We start from the raw sequence: 20006 nt of genomic DNA, 5'->3' as shown, positions 1-20006 counted from the left end.
TCCCCCTCACCTGGTCTCACCTGCCACCTTCCAGCTTTCCCCACTTCCTTATTCCGGTTCCTGACCCTTTCCTTTCCAGTTCTGTAAAAAGGGTTTTGGCAGAAACATCGACTGTTTATCCATTTCCATCGATGCGACCTGACCTGCTGAGTTCCTCCAGCATTGTGTGTGTGTTGGTGTGGAGTTCCAGCACCTGCAGGTCTCTCGGTGTTTACCATTAGGCCTTGTTGCATTTTCTGAGTGGCGGTCGGGGCTATTGAAGAATAACCAAGGAGGCAGCTGCTTGAATGTGAATATAAGAAAGGCATCTGATGTAATAAAGCTGTCAGAAGTGCCCCAGACTAGAATGTATTTCATATTCAGCTTATTTAGAGATACAGCACAGTAACAGGCCATTCTGGCTCAATGAGCCAGTGCTGCCCAGTTACATCCATGTAACCAATTAACCCACTAAACTGTACGTCTGTGGAATGCGGTAGTCAGCAGGAGGAAACCCATGTGGTCAAGTTGCTCATAGACAGCAGTAGGAATTGAATTCACGTTACTGCCATTGTAATAGTGTTACACTAACTGCGGCCCAGAAATATTGTATTCTTAAGTGTAAAACGTTTCTCCATTATTCCTATTTGCCCTACCTTATGATTCTCTTTCTTCTTAGAAGCAACTGAGGATGTTCTAATCTCTGCACTTTGGTGACTGCCTCCGTACAACATACAGAGTGTGTTAAAATGTTGAGGGCATGCAACAACAATTTGTATTTGTTAAGTGACTTGAACATACCAAGAGTATCTGTGCAGATGTGCATTCAAACAAAAAAAAAATGATGTTGAAACACTGAAGGAAAAATTAAGGCAGATGACAGATTATTTGTCAAAAATGTAAGGTTCAGAGTCAGCTTGTTGGTAGATGGCGAAATGGACAGGTCCAGAGAAGTAGTTCTCGGATTTGCTTGGTGCTGAAGAGATAGCAGAGCAGAGTGATCAGATTTAAGAAACGACGAAAGGCCAAAGTGAGAGGAATGCAGGCATTTGGAAGAAGTTGCTTCAAAAGGAAGTTGGGAAGAGTGTGGACCAGAATGAGTGTATGGAATGATCTTGGTTAGGATGCATGTATTCATTTCATTTGATTTACAACTATTAGCATCTCCTCAGAGTCAGAATTGGGTTTATTATCACTGACATAGGTTATGAAATGTGTTCTTTTGTAGCAGCATGACGTAAAAATTACTAAATGTTACAAATAAATTAATAGTGCAAAAGATGAATGTAGAGGTAGAGTTCATCAGTTCATGGACCATTCAGAAATCTGATGGTAGAGGGGAAGAAACTGTTCTAAATCATTGAATGTGGGTCTTCAGGCTTTGGTACCTTCTCCTCGATGGTCGTAATGAGAAGAGTGCATATCCCAGATGCTGAGAGACCTGTTGCTCTCAGGTAGAAGGTACAAGAGCCTCTGAACCCGTACCAGAGCAGTTACTACCCCTCAACCATCAAGCTCTTGAACAAAAGGGGGTAACTACACTCACTCACCCACCATTGAGATGTTCCCACAACCAATGATCTCACTTTAAGGACTCTTTATCTCATTATCTTATGTTCTCGTTATTTATTGCTATTTATAGATATTTGCATTTGCACAATTTGTTGTCTTCGGCGCCCTGGTTGATCTTTCATAGTTACAATTCCATAAAATTTCTGAGTATTCCCACAGGAAAATGAATCTCAGGGTTGTATATGGTGACATACGTGTAGTACTTTGATAATAAAATTTACTTTGAACTTTAGATGTGGCCTTCTCGAGGCACAGCCTCTTGACAATCTCCTCGATGGTGGGGAGGGTGTACTCGTGATGGAGTTTGCAACCCTCTGCAGCCTCCGGCAACCCTGTGCATTGGGGCCACCATACCAGACTGGGATGCAACTGGTTAGAATGCTCTGCACCATACACTGTAAAAATTTTGTGAGAGTTAATATAGTACAAAACCAGTCCTTAGCATTTAAAATCTAAAACCATTCTGAAAACATCTGAATACCTTCTAACAATTTAATCTAAATGAACCAGTATTTCTCTCAGCCCTTTGTAATTATTGTCTGTACTTGAATTTCTACTGTAGTTGTTGGGTAAATTTGGCATCTCCCTGCTCCCACATCAGACCTTGAGAGCTCAGTGCAAGAACACATTCAGAAAATGAGAGAAATGTTATTGGCCTTGAATTATGAGTTTCCACATTCAGAAAAAAATGAGGTAATTCACTCGGGTGTGGGGAAATGTTTTCTGCTGCCTGAGTATATTTAAAACACAAGGTAATATACTTAATTGGTAAGGGTGTGAAAGGTTACAGGGAGAAGGCAGTTGAGTGGGGTTGAGAGGGAAGATAAATCAGCCATACTTGAATGGAAGAGCAGGAATAGATGGGCTGAATAGGCTTTCATGTCTCCTTGATTTATTTAGAGAGAGGGTGTGGAACCGTCCCTTCCGGCCATCAAGCCGCAGCACCCAGCGACTCACCTATTTAACCCTAGCTTAATCACAGGACAAGTTACAAAAACCAGACTCACCTATTTAACCCTAGCTTAATCACAGGACAAGTTACAAAGACCAGACTCGCCTATTTAACCCTAGCTTAATCACAGGACAAGTTACAAAGACCAGACTCACCTATTTAATCCTAGCTTAATCACAGGACAAGTTACAAAGACCAGACTCGCCTATTTAACCCTAGCTTAATCACAGGACAAGTTACAAAGACCAGACTCGCCTATTTAACCCTAGCTTAATCACAGGACAAGTTACAAAGACCAGACTCACCTATTTAACCCTAGCTTAATCACAGGACAAGTTACAAAGACCAGACTCGCCTATTTAACCCTAGCTTAATCACAGGACAAGTTACAAAGACCAGACTCACCTATTTAATCCTAGCTTAATCACAGGACAAGTTACAAAGACCAGACTCACCTATTTAACCCTAGCTTAATCACAGGACAAGTTACAAAGACCAGACTCACCTATTTAACCCTAGCTTAATCACAGGACAAGTTACAAAGACCAGACTCACCTATTTAACCCTAGCTTAATCACAGGACAAGTTACAAAGACCAGACTCACCTATTTAACCCTAGCTTAATCACAGGACAAGTTACAAAGACCAATGAACCTACTAACCCATACATCTTTGGGCTTGAGGTGGCACCTGGTGGAAACCCAAGCGGTCAAGGGGAGGAACGTACAAACTTTTTACAGATGATGTCAGAATTGCTCAGAACTGACGCCCTGAGCTGTAACAGCGTGGCGCTAACTGCCATGCTACTGTGGTGGCCTTATGGTCTTAAGAATACCAATCTTCCTCTACAAAATTACTCCAAATATTGACCCCCCCCCCGATATACAATGCTCGTTTATCGTGGAAATTTTCCTTGCTTGCTTCCCCACAGCAATGAAAGAGCCTCCTTAGTGCACGCCTAATTGATGATGGACTCCCGGTCCCCCTCTACTTTCATGGGCTTTCATGCATGAGGATTACCATCTGGTTGGCGGGAATGCCAAGTCTGTGTGGGAGGTGATGCATATTCTCTCAGTGGCCACTTTATTAGGTACACCTGTACACCTGCTCATTAATGCAAATATCTCAACAGCCAATCATGTGGCAGCAGCCCAATGCATAAATGCATGCAGACATGGTCAAGAGGTTCAGTTGTTGTTCAGATCAAATATCAGAATGAGGGAGAAATGTGATTGAAGTGACTTTGACCGTGGAATGATTGTTGGTGCCAGACAGGGTGGTTTGAGTATCTCAGAAACTGCTGATCTCCTGGGATTTTCACACACAACAGTCTCTAGAGTTTACAGAGAACAGAGTGGAAAAACTAAGAAAAAAATCCAGTGAGCAGCAGTTCTGTGGGCGAAAATGCCTTGTCAATAAGAGATGTCAGAGGAGAATGGCCAGACTGGTTCAAACACACAGGAAGGTGAGAGCAACTCAAATAGCCATGCATTACAACAGTGGTGTGTAGAAGAGCATCTCAGAACATACAACACTTTGAACGTTGAGGTGGATGGACTACAGCAGCAGAAGACCACGGACATTCACTCAGTGGCCACTTTATTAGATACGACAGCAGAAGACCATACCGGGTTCCAAGGCATATCTAATAAAGTGGCCATGGAGTGTATATCACAACCAAGAGTGTTCATGATCCTTCCGGGTGTTCTCATCCATAATCTCAAACATTGCACAAGCTAGCAGCTATTAAAAATGAGAACCCAAGGGGTCAGAATCAGTTTTATTATGACGGCCTAATAAGTCGTGGAACTTGTTGATTTGCAGCAGTAGAACAGATCAACGGCATAAAAATTATGTAAATTGCAAAAGAAATAAATAGCCCATGGGAAAGGAATAATGGAGTTTGAGGAGACTTTGCATGTTCAAAGTTCAAAACAAATTCAATTATCAAAGTACATATGCGCCACCTGAGGTTCACTTTCTTGTGATTATTCACAGCAGAACAAAGAAACACAACAGAATCAATGAAAACCTGCACAGAAAGACCCATGTGCAAACACAAACTGTGCAAATACAGAAGAAATAATAATTATAAATAAGAAAATACGTAGTACTAAGAATATGCGTTATGTGTAGAACAGTACAGCATAGGAACAGGTCTTTCAGCGCACAATGTTGTGCCAAGCCAATTAAATTAGTAATCAAATGGCCAACTAAGCTAATCCCCTCTGCCGACACAAAGTCCATATCCTTCCATTTTCCTCACATTCATGTGCCTATGTAAACTTCTCTTAAAAGTCTCTAATGTTTCTGTCTCAGGCTTTGTAGTCCAGGCACCCATCAATCTCTTGTGTAAAAAAACCTTGCCCCTCATATCTCCTTTGAAATTACTCCCTCTCACCTTAAATGCATGCCCTCTGCTATTAGACATTTCAACCTAAATGTGTAGGGTCCTTGAAAGTGAATATATAGGTTGTGGAGTCAGTCAAGCGTTGTGGTGAGTGAAGTTATTCACACTGGTTCAAGAGTCTGATGGTTGAGGGGTAATAACTATTACTGAAACACAAGATACACTGCAGATGCTGGGGTCAAAACAACACGCACAACATGCTGGAGGAACTCAGCAGGTCGGGCAGCATCCATGGAAACGAGCAGTCAACATTTCGGTCCTGACAAAGGGTCTCGGCCCAAAACATTGGCTGCTTGTTTCCACGGATGCTGCCCGACCTGCTGAGTTGTGCGTATTCCTGAAACTGCTGCTGTGGGTCCTGAGGCTCCTGCACCTTCTTCCTGGTGGCAGGACTGAGATGCGAGCATGTCCTGGATGGTGGGTGTCCCTGATGATGGACGCTGCTTTCTTGTGGCAGCGTTCCTTGTAGATGTGCTCAGTGGTGGGTGGGGTTTAACAGCCGCACCTGCAATTTGTTTTTATTTACTGTAAGAATCAACCCCGTTGCTGGCAGTGTAGATCAGACAGAGGACAGGGGAGCAACACACACAAAATGCTGGAGGAACTCAGCAGGCCAGGCAGCATCTAGGAAAAAAGTACTGCTGAAAGGTCTCGGTCTGAAATGTTGAACGTACCTTATTGCATAGTGGCTGCCTGGCCTGCTGAGTTCCTCCAGCGTTCTGTGTGTGTTGCTCGGATTTCCAGCATCTGCAGATTTTCTCTTGTTAGAAGCCAGGCGATTGAAGGATTGCATATTTCTTTCTCCAACAACTATTAATGAACTGTTTTTATTTTTAGCTTCCTGGTCACCGTGACTCAAATAAATTCCTCATAAGTTCCAGTTTGAACGAGTTTTTGCATCAGCTGCCTGGGGCGAGCTTATAAGACATAAGAGCAAAATGAGGCCATTCGGCCCATCAAGTTTACTTCACCATTCCATCGAGGATTTTTTTTATCCATCTCAATCCCATTCTCCTTCCATCTCCCTGAAACCTTTGATACCCTTGCTAATCAAGAATCTATCAAACTCTGCTTTAAAAATACCCAATGTCTTGGCTTCCAGGGCCGTCTGCGGCAATGAATTCCACAGATTCACCACTCTCTGGCTAAAGAAATTCCTCATCATCTCTGTTCTAAAGGAATGCCCTTGTATCCTCTGGTCCTAGACTCCCCCACATTGGAAACACCCTCACTACGTCTGCACTATCTAGGTCTTTCAATATTCGACAGGTTTCAATGAGACCCCCCCCCCCCATTCTTCTAAAATCCAATGAGTACAGGCCCAGAGCCATCAAATGCTGGGCATTAGTTCAGTAATTTTTAGAAAGTCTGTCACACATATATTCTTTATGTCTGCAGTTTCTATTTCTGACCATTTTTTATAGATTGGGAGGCATAGCAGACATCACCTTCCATATTGGACGCAAAATTTAGGATTCAGTACAGAGACACTGTCTGGGAGTTGCTGGAAACCGTTCAAGTAGGAACAAAGGTGAAGCATTAGCGAGTTGAGAGTGGAGAAATGTCTTGGTGCTTAGATTCTTGGGGCCAATATGTTACAAGAAATGACTGTATGTTGAAAATCAGGTTGAAAGGTGCCCTAACAACAACCTCTCACCCAATGTCAGTGAAAACAAAGAGTTAATTATTGACTACATGAGTAAGAAGCTGGAGGTCCATGAGCCAGTCCACATTAGGGAATTCCTTGGTATTACCACGTCAGAGAATCTATCCTGGAGCTATGTATGTGTCGTCACAAAGAAAGCATGACAGCATCTCTACTTTCTTAGAAGTTCACATCATTTCAGCATGTCACCTTAAACATTGACAAACATGCACAGTGGAGATTATCCTGACCAATGTCTAGGAATAGAAAAGTCTACAGAAAGTGGTGGATTCAGCCCAGTCTAGCACAGGAAAATCCCTCTCCACCTCTAAGTACGTTTACAAGGAGCACCCCCACAAGAAAGCAGCATCCAATCATCAAGGACCCTGACTTACCAAGAACCTATCAACCTTCACTTTAAATATACTCAGTGGCTTGGCTTCCACAGCTATCCATGGCAATGAATTCCAGGCCATGCTCTTCTCTCACTACTACCACTGAGCAGGAGTCTTCAGGAGCCTTAAATCCCATACCACTAAGTTTGGAAACAGTTAGTATCCCTCAACCATCAGGCTCCTGAACCAGTGTGGATAACTCAGCACTGTGCTGACTCCCCAACCTAGATTCACTTTCATATTCTCAGTGTTATGGCCTTGCTGTTGGTTTATTATTGGCACAATATATTGATATTTATTTTGCATTAACTTTTCTCGGGCTTCTGGCCAGGTCCAGGTGTCGATTTTAACCAATGTTTCAATGACAAACTCCGTTATCTTCATCAGGGGCAATACCTGGGCATGTCCAGTGTGGTGGTAAATATACTTAACCCCTGTCGTCTATCCCACCTGATTGGTTAGTCTTCAACCAATCAGGTTTCCGTTCTCCTACCTCGTTTAAAATCATATTCCAGTTCTTACTTAGAGTGAGACCTTTGTCTTTGTTGAAATTCTTATTCTCTGGTCTTATTTCAATGACTTCCGTCACCAGGCGGAATTACTTTGAATTTAACTCTCTTTTTTCTGGATGATAGAACCGTAGGACCATAGAACACTATAGCACAGTACAGGCCCTTCAGCCCTCCATGTTGTGCCAACCCATATAATCCTTAAAAAAAATATTGATATTGCCTTCCTTTCCATGGACAAAACAATGATTTGCACCACTTAATAAACCCAAGAGATTCTGCAGATGCAGGAAACCCTAATGAATCTCAAGGTAGTATAAGGTGGCCAATAGACCACAATACACAGGAGTAGAGTTGGGCCATTTGACCCATTGGGTCTGCTCCACCATTCCATCTCAACCCTATTCTCCTGCTTCCTCCCCAACCTTTGATGTCCTGACTAATCAAGAATCCGTAAACTTCCGTTTTAAATATTCTCCATTACTTGGCCTCCACAGCTGTCCTTGCCAAAGAATTCCAAAGATTCACCACCCTCTTGTTGAAGAAACTTCTCCTCATCACTGTCCTAAAGGGATATCTTTCTACTCTGATGCTGTGCCCTCTGGCTGTAGACTCAGGAAACATCCTCTCGATATCCGCTCTATCTAGACCTTTCAATATTTGATAGGTTTCAATGAAATCCTCCCTCGTTCTTCTAAACTCCAGCACATACAGGCCCAGAGCCATCAGACCTAAACCCAAATATGATTCTGGTCATCAGGGAATGTAGCAGTCATCAGCATTTGGGGATGGAACCTGCGTTTCAGAAGAGCCAAGTCAGTGGAATCACCTGTGATTATAGAATGGTTTCTTTGCCATCATGGGAGCGGGGAGGGGGGTTTGGTGGGGGTCAGGTCCCAACAGAAGAACAGAATGCATCAGGGTTACAGATATAGGCAGCAGCTGCATGCACAGCTGGAGGACAGACACTGGCTGTAACCACAACAGGACAACAAATAGTGTCCGTAGCCACCCAAGGAGCAAATTTAGCAGTGGCAGCTGCCCCAGAGGACAGATTGCTATTTATTCTAATGAAGTAGAGAAGCATTAAAAATGGGAAACTGACCAAGGCAGTGAATTAGCTCTTGAGTGGAGCTCTGAAAGACATTAGTGCTCAACGTCCAAGTTCCTGGAAAAATAAAATTAAAGCGCTGTGTCCAAGAAACTGCTCGGGATTTAGTCTTCCGCAGGCAAGAATTATTTGGCAGCTTTCCAGGCAGACTTGTGCAACTTTCTGCATTAGCTTGAATATGCTTTGTAAATGTATTGTACTAGAATTGTATTTTATTCCTTGTCACCAACAATCAGTCGTCTGAGCAATCATCAATTTTGAAGGAGCTAATGGTTTCCCAGTATTAACTTTGAGAAAGGTGAGTGAGGTGATTTTTAATTTTATTTGAGCTGATCCTTTGAAGTTATGTGGTTTTGTTATTATCAGTATTGCTTCCAATTGACATCTAACATGCAATACCGCTTTTAATATTAACAGGATATTTCCTGCAGAATTAGTTAGTTAGTATTCTTCTCCACTCCTTGCTGTTGCTTCAGCATTTTGCCTGTTTTTTTTTTACGAGGCCGAGTTGCTAGCTCAACGCTCAACCCAGCACGGATGGAAAGTGTGTAAGGAACCGGCGGGATTCGAACCGGGGACTACTCGCCTTGAAGTCCAGTGCTGATGCTACTACACCACTGGCCGGCTGATTTTCTGCAGAGAGTAGGGGAAATACAAGATACACTTCATTATTTTGGATCTTTTTGCAATCCAAACGTGACCTGTGAATTAAGAGTTCTTCGGAAGTCAAGAATGAGGCATAAAATTTGTTGATCACTTTTATTAAGTGTTACAAGAATGGAAAATGATCAAGAGAGCTGAGAGAACAAAGAAAAGACAACAGAAGTAATTGTAGTCATCTCTTACTCAGATGAGAGATAACACAAATTCCAGGGATAACAATTAACCTATAAAAAAAGCCATTCAAGAGGCATAACATCTGCTACTGAAAACTAAGTTTCTAGAAAAATACAGAATCATCTGTACTGTAATTACTGGAAAACTCACATATCAAGTTCAATTTTAATTGTCATTCATGTATATCCATGAATACAGCTAAACGAAATAATGCTCCTCTGGAGCCAAGGTACAAAACACAATACCAACAGTCACACACAGCGCAAGGCACATACAGCACATATAAGACAGCAGTAAAGCCAGTAGAAACAAATGATATACTATAGATATATGTATATTGAACACTGGAGGGCAGTGCCGATGGGAAGGACCAGCCTCCAATCCGGCATGGACACGGTGGTACACCTCCTCCAGTGTCTCTTCTCCTTGAATGCTACAACGGGCAAGCCCGCGGCTTGAGGCCTAGGCCTCGCTACAACTGAGACAACGCAGCTCGCCCGCCATCTGTCTCGCTAATAAACCGATCTTTACCAAGATATACTGCTTAATTTTCAAATGGTATAAATTTGCGGCGGACTTAAGGAATGTCACCAACCCTGGGTAACCCAATTTTAGCCTGTGGCAGCATTTATAAGGGCTTTTATCAAGAACAACATTTTCAAGAGGGCAGAAATGTGCTAGAATTCTTAACATAGGAACTTGAGGCTAATTTAGGCAATGGGGTTCATGTCTTCAAGGAGTTCTAGAGTACTGTATAGGTAATTAAGTATTGTTCAAGTCGTGGCTTTGTTGTAATGTGTTACAGGTTAATGAAGAAGGAGCCATTTAATTGCTAATCAATGGAAAATGTAGTTTAGCTTTCAAGAAACAGATATCCAATAAGGATTGCTATTTTTATTTTATTTAGAGATACAGTGCAGAACAGGGCCTTCTGGCCCAACGAGCTGCACCACCCAACAACCCATCTACTTAACCTTAGCTCTTGATTCGTGGAAGTGTTAAAGGATATGGGGAGTAGGGATGAGAATGGGGTTGAGAGGGAAAATAAATCAGCCATGATAGAATGGTGGAGCAGGCTCAATGGGCTGAATGGTCTCTTGGATTGGGCCATGTTGGTTGTAAGTGAGGAACCTTCAGGTATGCAGAGAAAGGAGATTGGGTTGTTGGCGCCAAGGTGTCAAGAAATTGGGTGAAAACCATAAGGCCTGATGAAGTGACCTTGCCTGAAACATGGACTATTTATTTCTCTCTATTGATGCAGCCTGATCTCTGAGTTCCTCCAGCATGTGTATTGCTCTGGATTTCTGGCACCTGCAGAATTTCTTGTGTTTCTGGTGCGCTTTCAGGTGTTGATGCCTGGGGATCAGGTGTTGGTGACTGTGTGGGGCAGCTAGAAGAGAATTGCAAGCCTGTGTCCTTAGGGAGGGGAAGTGGGTCGAGGTAAATACTCTGGGATATTTGTGAAGGTGATGTAGCAGGTAGAGGTTGAAGATGACCTAAAGGCATCTGAGCTAAAATCAACGTCAAAGTAAGTTTATTATCAAAGTATGTGTATGTTACCATATAATACTTTCAGATTAATTGTCTTGCAGGCATTTATAGGAAAATAAAGAAATACAATAGCATTTCTGAAAATCCAGATGTAAGCAAACATTGGCAAACAGCAATTTACGAACTGAATTATACTGAGAATATGAGTTGCAGAGACCTTGAAGAGAGTCTGTAGGTTGTGGAATCAGTTCAGCATTTTGGTGAGTGAAGTTATCCATGCCAATTCAGGAGCCTGATGGTTGAAGAGTAATAACTGTTCCTGAACCTGGTGGTGTGAGACCTGAGGCTCCTGTACCTCCTGGCTGATGCTAGTAGTGAGAGGAGAACATAGTTCAGATGGTGGGTGTCCTTGTTGATGGGTGCTGCTTTCCTGTGGCAGTGCATCTTGTAAGTGTGCTCAGTAGTGGGGAGGGCTTGCCTGTATGGACTGGGCTGTATCCACCATTTTCTGTAGACATTTCTATTAGTGTTTTCATACCAGTATGTGATGCAACCAGCTGGGATACTCTCCACTGTGCATCTATAGAAGTTTGTCAAAGTTTTAGATGGCATGCTGAATCTATGCAAACTTAAAAGAAAGTAGAGGTGCTGTTGAACCTTCTTCGTGATATCTCTTACGTGCTGGTCCCAGAACAGGTCCTCTGATATGGTAATGTCAAGGAATTTAAAATTACTGACGCTCGCCGCCCCCTAATGCGAGCTGGCTCCTGTAGTTGATAATCGGCTCTTTTGTTCTAGCTGACATTGAGTGAGATGTTGTTAATGTGGCATCACTCACCCAGATGCTCAATTTTCCTCCTGCATGCTGATTCGTCACCATCTTGGATTTGACCAACAGCAGCGGCATCATCAGCAAACTTAAATATGGCATTGGAGATGTGCTTAGCCTCACAGTCGTAAGTATGGAGTGAATAGATTCAGGGTTAAACACACAACCTTGGTGCACCTGTGCTGATGGTGCGTGTGACCTGAAGGGCAAAGAAAATTCTAGAAGAAGAAATGTGCAACAGTGAAGTGTTTTCAGTTCTATTGATGCTAGTTGTGTGAAGCAATAAGAATATTAAAAGCTTTGGGAAGAGGATGTGAAACTGCTAATGAGCTTAAGGTGGTAAATACTTGGAATGATTACGTCCTTAAGCTATTCACAGAGGAGACGGTGGCATCAACCCTTCTGCTGGAAAAAGGACAGAGTCATGATTCACAAGTTGAGAATAAGTGTGAGTACAAATGGGTTTGAAGTTCCGGACAGGCTGAGAGATCTTAAAATAAAGCTCGCAGGATTAAACAGCATTCACCCCAGAGCACTGAGAACAACCAGTGACCAGAGCTGAGAGGTGTTGACAGCCATTGAGTAATCTCCAGGGGGTGCCATTATAAAAAAACTATTTGTTTTCCATCCACCCCTTCGTAAAATAATGGATTGACTAATACAAAGCTGCTAGCTGATTTGGATTCTGTGGAATGGCCTCCTGTGCCAAGAGACCTAGACAAGGATGGTAATGTTGGCCAGAATGAATGACAATCAACAAATCAGTGAATTCAAGTGAAGAAGGGCAGTGGAAGCAGTCTTTGTTCTTGTCGCATGCTTGGGGATGGAGGCTGCCATTTTGTGAAGACACTCTGTTCTCCATTTTGTGAGCTTGACGTGCTGGGCTTGATCAATGTTTTAAAGAAGACACAATAATTCTTCAGGAAATCTGCTGGACTGGAGATAATTTCCAAATAAGAAGTTATTTGTGAGATATTCTTTGGTTGGCTATAACATGCAGGTTTGTGAATGTTGGAGTTGATGCCCGCCTGAAGTGATTCAAGCTCATTGTTGATTGAGAACAAAGAGCCATAAATTATCGACTGTCACTTGATGGGAAGAGGGCAATAAATGGATGCTGGCTTGGAGTAGAGCCAATAACAAGGTGTTAAAGGACAGACACATGGCCTGTGGCCAATGACACTGGAATTCATTACTTGAATTGATAAGGAGTGGATATAAAAGTGGATGCTTTGTGTGTGCTGGTAGCGGTAACTTCGAAGAATAACCATCACAGATACAAGCGCGAGCAACCCTGCGTGAAACATATGGCGAGTATATCAGGACAACGAGGAACGCCTGGCCAGTGTAAACTCCTTTGCCCAGGTATTACCTTTGCTATTCTTTGACTGTCAGGAGAGTCAGGGATACCTAGCAGGTGTGCACATAAGGTATTTAGTGTATGAATTCACATACTTGTTAGCTTGAACAATAAAGGCACTTTGTCAGTAAATACAGCTCTCTCTGAACCTCACTAAGCATCGTTATAAGTCGAAGTAGTATTTTTTTTTACAACAGTAAGGACCCAAGTGCTGGAGTATCCAAGACTAGAATTGAGACACGATTTTGAGATTGAGATGAGAACAGGGATCTTGACCAGATGCTAGACGAGAATCTAAATGAGATAGAAACCCCAAAACACAATTGCAGACTGAAGCTGATGATTGCGCACCAAACTTCAGATCAGGAGAGTTTTAAATACTAATATCCGGGAGCCAAAACATGACCGTCAATTAGCAGGGCGGGCTTGAATCTTTACCGTACACAGGAGAATCAGAGCGTCTAAACCCCGGAAGCTGGTGTGGTTGGGTGCATACCGTAACACCTCCTAAGTCAATTGATAATTTGTGCTTGGAATTCCAGAAGACATTTTGTTAACATTCCACAAAAAAGACTGATCATTGAAGCTGAACAGTTGGGAGTTGAGGGGATCACTCCAGCTGAATATGTGGCCTGAAGGATTGAAAATGCTCAGCTATAGGTTTGTTCTGTGGCTCCCATAGCATAACCTTTTTCATGACTTGGTTAATGGAATTCCTGGTTCTCAATCACTTGCTGTTTTGTAGTTAGTATTCTTGTTTCCAAAACTTCATTTCCCATTAAAGACAACAAAGTTCAAAGTAGATTTATTATCAAAATACTACCCTGAGGTTTATTTTCCTACAAGCATTTACAGGAAAATAAAGCAATCCGATGGAATTTATGAAAACCATACATAAGCAAAAACTGGCAAACAATCAATGTGCAAAAGACAAACTGTGCAAATGCAAAATAATAATAATAATAATTCACGATTCCAAATTGAAAACTGTTTAATGTAATTTCCAGTATGCGATTGTAAAGGAGAATGAAATAGTTGTTGCTCTGGATCTGATTCAGTCCAAATAAACGCAATAAGATAAAGAACACAATAATAAAAACACACTATTAATATTAATCCATGAGATAACTTCTAAACCAGGGGTTCTGGTTCCCAACTTTTTTTATGCCATGGAGCCTTGCCATTAACCAAGGGTCCGTGGATCCCAGGTTGGGAACTCCTGTTCCAAACATAGGTAGATTGTAAATTGACATTAGACACAGGAGTGCCCATACCCAAGGTGACTGACAGGAAATGATAAAGTAGCAGTGGTTGGGAGTGTGAAGGGGTGTGTTAGTAGGTGGAGGTGTTGATCAGACTTACTGCTTGGGGCAAGTAACTGTTTCTGTGTTTAGTGGTTCTGGTATGGATGCTACATTGCCTCCTCCCTGATTAGAATGGGACTAACAATCTTTGAACAGGATGGAGTTGGATTCCTCATGATGTTACTGGCCCTTTTCCAGCACCTTTCTGTATCTATGTTGGCGATGTGTTGACTACCTGTTGTAAAGCCTTTCTGCGTGCCACAGTGCAGTTTATGTACAATGTGACGATGCAGTGTGTTAGAATGCGCTCTACTGCAGATTTGTAGAAAGACACGAGTATAGATGTGCATAGTCAAGCTCCCTTCAGCCTCCTCAGAAAGTAGAGGCTTTCCTGATTGTGTAGAACATGTTCTGGGACCATGAAGGTTGTGTAAGATATGCACTCCCAGGAGCTTGAAAATGATTGCAATTTCCACTGCTGTGCTGTGATATAAAGAGGGGGCGAGTGGTGTGAGTTTTCTTGTGTCTTGTTGACACTGAGGAAGAGGTTATGTATCTCCTGACGAAGGGTCTCGGCCCGAAATGTCGACAGCGCTTCTCCCTATAGATGCTGCCTTGCCTGCTGTGTTCCACCAGCATTTTGTGTGTGTTGCTTGAATTTCCAGCATCTGCAGATTTCCTCGTGTTATGTACCTCCTTCCTGATTGTGGTAGTGAGAAGAGACCATGGTCTCTCTTTTTGCTACTTCATTCAGAAAGGAGGTACAGGAGCCTTAGGTTCAGGAACAGTTGTTGCCTTTCAACCATATTGGACCATTACTATTACAAAGGAAAAAGGTCTTAAGGTGAATAAGTCACCTGGATCAGTTGGACTACATCCCAGAGACCTGGAAGTATTGTGAAGAGAGAACGGATGCATTGGTCATGATCTTTCAAGAATCACTTGATTCTGGCATGGTCCCAGGGGACTGGAATGATGGAACAGACTCAATGGGCTGAATGGCCTAATACTGCTCCTATGTCTTATGGTCTTATGATGGAGTGAGTTCACTGTTGCTAAAGATTGCTTGAGATGTAGGATACTATGGATCTAAGATGTGGAGTGGGTTGACTCTATTTGAACAATGTGCCTTCGATTCTACTGCAGCCTTAGATCATCTTTTAAAGATTTAAAGATTAGTTAAAGATTTGTCACATGTACACCAGAACATCAAAATATGCAGAGAAATGCGTTGTTTGTGTCAGTGAGCAATGCAGTCGGCAGATTGTGCTGGGGACAGTCACATGTGCCACCAAGCTTCCAGTACCAACATAGCATGCCCACAACTTACTGACCTCAATCCGTATGTCTTTGGAATATGGGAGAAAACTGGAGCACCCAAACGTACAAACTCCTTCTAGACGGCAGCGGAATTGAACGCCGAGTCTGTTGTTGATAGGCGATAACAGAACATAGGACATAGCAGCATAGAACAGGTCATCTGGCCCACGAAGTTTTGCTGACCTATCAACCTACTATAAGATCAATCTAACCCTATCTGGCACTCCATTTTTCTATCATCCATGTGCCTGGCAGTTCATTCCACACACCCACCACTCTCTGCATTAAAAAAATCTTACCTCTGGCATCCCCTGTAAACTTTGCTTCAAACGCCTTAAAATTATGTCCCATTACAATGAAAGCAAGCTGCAGGAATAGAAATCTCTACTGCCTGCTTTAGTAAAACTATTTCAATGTGTAATACTCTTTTCAGAGTTCTAATTTTTGTAGGTCTGACCGTAAACCTCTTGATCTCCCTTTGCGATTAACCTACTTTACCTCCCTGTATGAATTACTGTTATTGAGCAGTAGCACTTTAACTTGCCATTCAAGAACACATGAAGAAACACCCACCATCCAGGCCATGCTCTCTTCTCGCTGCTACCGTCAGGAAAGAGATACAGGAGTCTTAGGTCCTACCACACCAGGTTCAGGAACAGTTACTACCCCTCAACCATCAGGCTCTTGATCCAAAAGGGATCATTTCACTCATCTCAACTCTGAACTGATTTCACAACCTAAGGACTTACTTTTAAGAACTCTACAACTCGAATTCTCAATATTTATTTATCATTATTACTTCTATTTTCTCTTTTTTACTATTTAGACAATTTGTATTTTGCACGTGGCTGTTTGTCCTTCCTTGTGTGCAGTTTTCCATCGATCCTGTTGTGTATCTTTGTATTTATTGCGAATGCCTGCGAGAAAATGAATCTCAGGGTAGTGTCTGGTGACACATTCAAAGATTAAAAGAATCAAAGTGCATTTATTATCAAAGTATGAATGCAATATACAACCCTGAGATTTATCTTCTCGCAGACAACCACAAAATGAAGAAACATCGGAGAACCCATTCAAAGAAAATATCAAACAGCCAATGGGCAAAAAAGAGAACCAATCATGCAAATAGCAAACAATGAGCGAATAACACAGAATATAAAATACCAAACCACAGAGTCATTGAAGCAGTCTAGAAATGTTCAGTTCAGTTCAATTAGCGCTGTGGTGTTTGTTGGCTGCAGGCCGCAGAGCCAATCCACCCCAATCAGGATCGTACTTTGATAACAAATTTACTTCGAATTTGAACTTGTTTTGTGGCATCAGTGCAATGCAACATTATATAAACATTATGATGTACATGTGACAAATAAAGGTAATCTTTCATCTTTGAATTTACAATGGAATGTTCATCGCCCACTGTGGTGAACTACATATACCTGTCTGGACACGCCCCCCCCCCCCCCCCGCTGACTGCTCCTGTGGCTCCTCCACTGACCGTGGCTCCTCCCACAGACCCCGGTATAAAGGCGATTGAGGCCTGAGCCCTGCCCTCAGTCTCCAGGATGCAGTATGGTGGTCAATTGCTGCTTGTTCTTTCTTTCAGTCAATAAAAGCCGATATCTCGCCTCACGTCTCAGAGAGTTATTGATGGTGCATCACCCACAAAGGATCAAATCCTATAAAGAGATTAGGTTTTAAATTAAGTTTTATACGGCACAAGAAAATGTAGCGTGGTGATTAACACAATGCTTTATCCTCTGCCTGTAAGGAGTTTGTACATTCGCCTCTTGACCATGTGGATTTCCTGTGGCTGCTCTGGTTTCCCCTCACAATCCAAAGATGCACTGGTTAGTGGGTTAATTGGTGATTGTTAATTGTTGATTCATAATGTTCAGATTAAAATCAGGGGATTGCTGGGTGGCCTGGCTTGAAAGGTCAGAAGGGCCTACTCTGTGCTGTATCGCAATAAATAAGTAAATAATGATATTACGTGAAATTATTAATAGTCCTTTCAAATTTTAGTTACTGTCTATAAGAAGGCATGATCTTAGAATCAGAATCAAGTTTATTATCACTGTCTTACAGGGTGTGAAATATATTGATTTGGAGTCAGACCCTTTGGCCCATCGACCTGCACCCAGACCACAGCCCTCCATGCCCCTCCAATCCATGTGCTTATCCAAATTTCTCTCAGATGTTGAAATCAAAACCACATCCATCACTCATGCCTAGAAGCTCATTCCACACTCTCACCACCCGCTGAGTGAAAAAATTCCCCTCATGTTCCCTTTAAACATTTCACCTTTTACCCTTAAACCAAGACCTCTAGTTGTAGTCCCACCCAACTCCAGTGGAAAAAGCCTGCTTGCATTTACCCCATCGATACCACTCATAATTTTGTACACCTCTATCAAATCTCCTCTCAATCTTCTATGTACCAGGAAATAAAGTCCTAACCTATTCAACCTTTCCTATAGCTCAGGTTCTCAAGTCCTGGTAAAATCCTTGCAAATTTTCTCTGCACTGGTTTAATCTTCTGTACATTTTTCCTGTAGGTGGGTGATGAAAACTGCACATAATACTCCAGTCTTGGCAATACAATACAATACAAGTCACACAAGACTCCTCACCAGCATCTTATACAATTTCAACATGACATCCCAACTCCTGTTCTCAATATATGGATTTATGAAGGCCAATGTGCCAAAAGCTCTTTTTTACGACCCTATCTACCTGTGATGCCACTTTCAAGTAATTATGGATCTGTATTCCTCTGTTCAGCTGCACTCCGCAGTGCCCTACTGCTCACCATTTGAACCTACCTAAGCGAGAAGATGATAGGTGAAGCCAGGTGGGTGGGGGAGGGAAGTGAAGAAGGAAGCTGGGAGGTGATAGGTGTAAAAGATAAAGATAAAGGTGAAGAAGGAAACTGTTAGTACAGGAGAGTGGACCATGGAAGAAAAGGAAGGAGAAGGGGGCCCAGGGAGAACTGATGGGCAGGTAAGGAGAAGAGAATGGGTAAGAGGGAAGCCAGAGTGGGGAATTGAGGAAGAGGGAACAGATAGAGGGAAAAATTAATGGAAGTTAGAGAGTTCGATGTTAAATGGAAATGGGGGATAACTTTATACTGCATCTGACCTTTTCAAATCTGTTTAGAGTATTTTAATGCAGATAATTGTTAAAAAATGTATAACAATGCATAACTGTGTCAACCACCATTGACCACATCTCCAAAGAGCAGTGACACAAGAAGGCTGAATCCATCATCAAAGTTCCTCCACCATCCAGGCCATTCCTCCTCCTCACTGCTGCCATCAGGAAGGAGGTGCAGGAGCCTCAGGTCCCACAGCATCGAGTTCAGGAACAGATATTACCTGACACCCACCAGTGTGGATAACTTCCCTTACCACAACGCTGACCTCATTCCACAACCTACAAACTTGTTTTCAGGGACTCAAACTCATGCTCTCAATATTGCTTATACTTTCATTTGCATAATTTGTCTTCTTTTGCACACTGGTTGTTTGTCAGTCTATGTTAATGTATAGCTTTTTTCCTTTTTATCTATCAATTCCTGCGAGGAAATGTACCTCAGGGTTGTATATGGTGACATACGTGTACTTTGATGATAAAGTTACTTTGAAATTATTGATCATTCCAATCCTTGCACTTTGGTCTGCCATCTGAACTTAATCTAAGTGATTTATCTGATTGATTCAGCCTTCAAACACTTGCATCTGAAATTCAGTTGGGGACATCAGATACCACCAGGTTCAGGAACAGTTGAACCAGAGGGGATAACTTCACTCATCCCACTACTGAACTTCCCACAAACCATGGACTCACTTTCAAGGACTTTTCATCTCATATTCGTCTCAGACTCGATGGGCCGAATGGCCTACTTCTACTCCTATATCTTATGGTCATACTCTCAATGTGGTGGCATTCGTCGGTCTCGAGAGACCATGGATCTGCACCTGGAGTTTCCAGGGCGCAGGCCTGGGCAGGGTCGTATGGGAGACCGGCCGTTGCCCAAGCTGCAGGCCTTCCCCTCTCCACGCCACCGATGTTGTCCAAGGGAAGGGCACTAGGAACCATGCAGCTTGGCACCGGTGTCGTCGCAGAGCAATGTGTTGTTAAGTGCCTTGCTCAAGGACACAAACATGCTGCCTCAGCTGAGGCTCGAACCAGTGACCTTCAGGTTACTAGTCTGATGCCTTGCCCACTAGGCCATGCACCAACACTCTATTATTTGTTTCTTATTTATTACTAGTATTTGTTGTTTCTGTATT

At 42.5% G+C, this 20006-nt stretch overlaps 1 protein-coding gene across 3 annotated transcripts in view; it reads left to right on the top strand.

Moving 5' to 3' along the window:
- LOC140713888 (leucine-rich repeat-containing protein 3B-like) overlaps positions 1–20006 on the top strand; it is a 52402-nt gene that overhangs the window by 16173 nt on the left and 16223 nt on the right. The window contains exon 1 of one of the 3 annotated variants that reach the window (XM_073024529.1): positions 8766–8871. The exons of the other annotated variants lie outside the window; for them this stretch is intronic. The gene's annotated coding sequence lies outside the window, so the exon portion shown is untranslated. Of the gene's footprint in view, positions 1–8765; positions 8872–20006 lie in introns of those variants that run through there. 3 annotated transcript variants of the gene reach the window in all.

Source organism: Hemitrygon akajei, chromosome 20 (assembly GCF_048418815.1).
Source record: "Hemitrygon akajei chromosome 20, sHemAka1.3, whole genome shotgun sequence".
NCBI lineage: Eukaryota > Metazoa > Chordata > Chondrichthyes > Myliobatiformes > Dasyatidae > Hemitrygon > Hemitrygon akajei.
The sequence above is the reverse complement of the archived record's forward strand: the minus strand, read 5'-3'. Positions and strand labels throughout refer to the sequence as shown.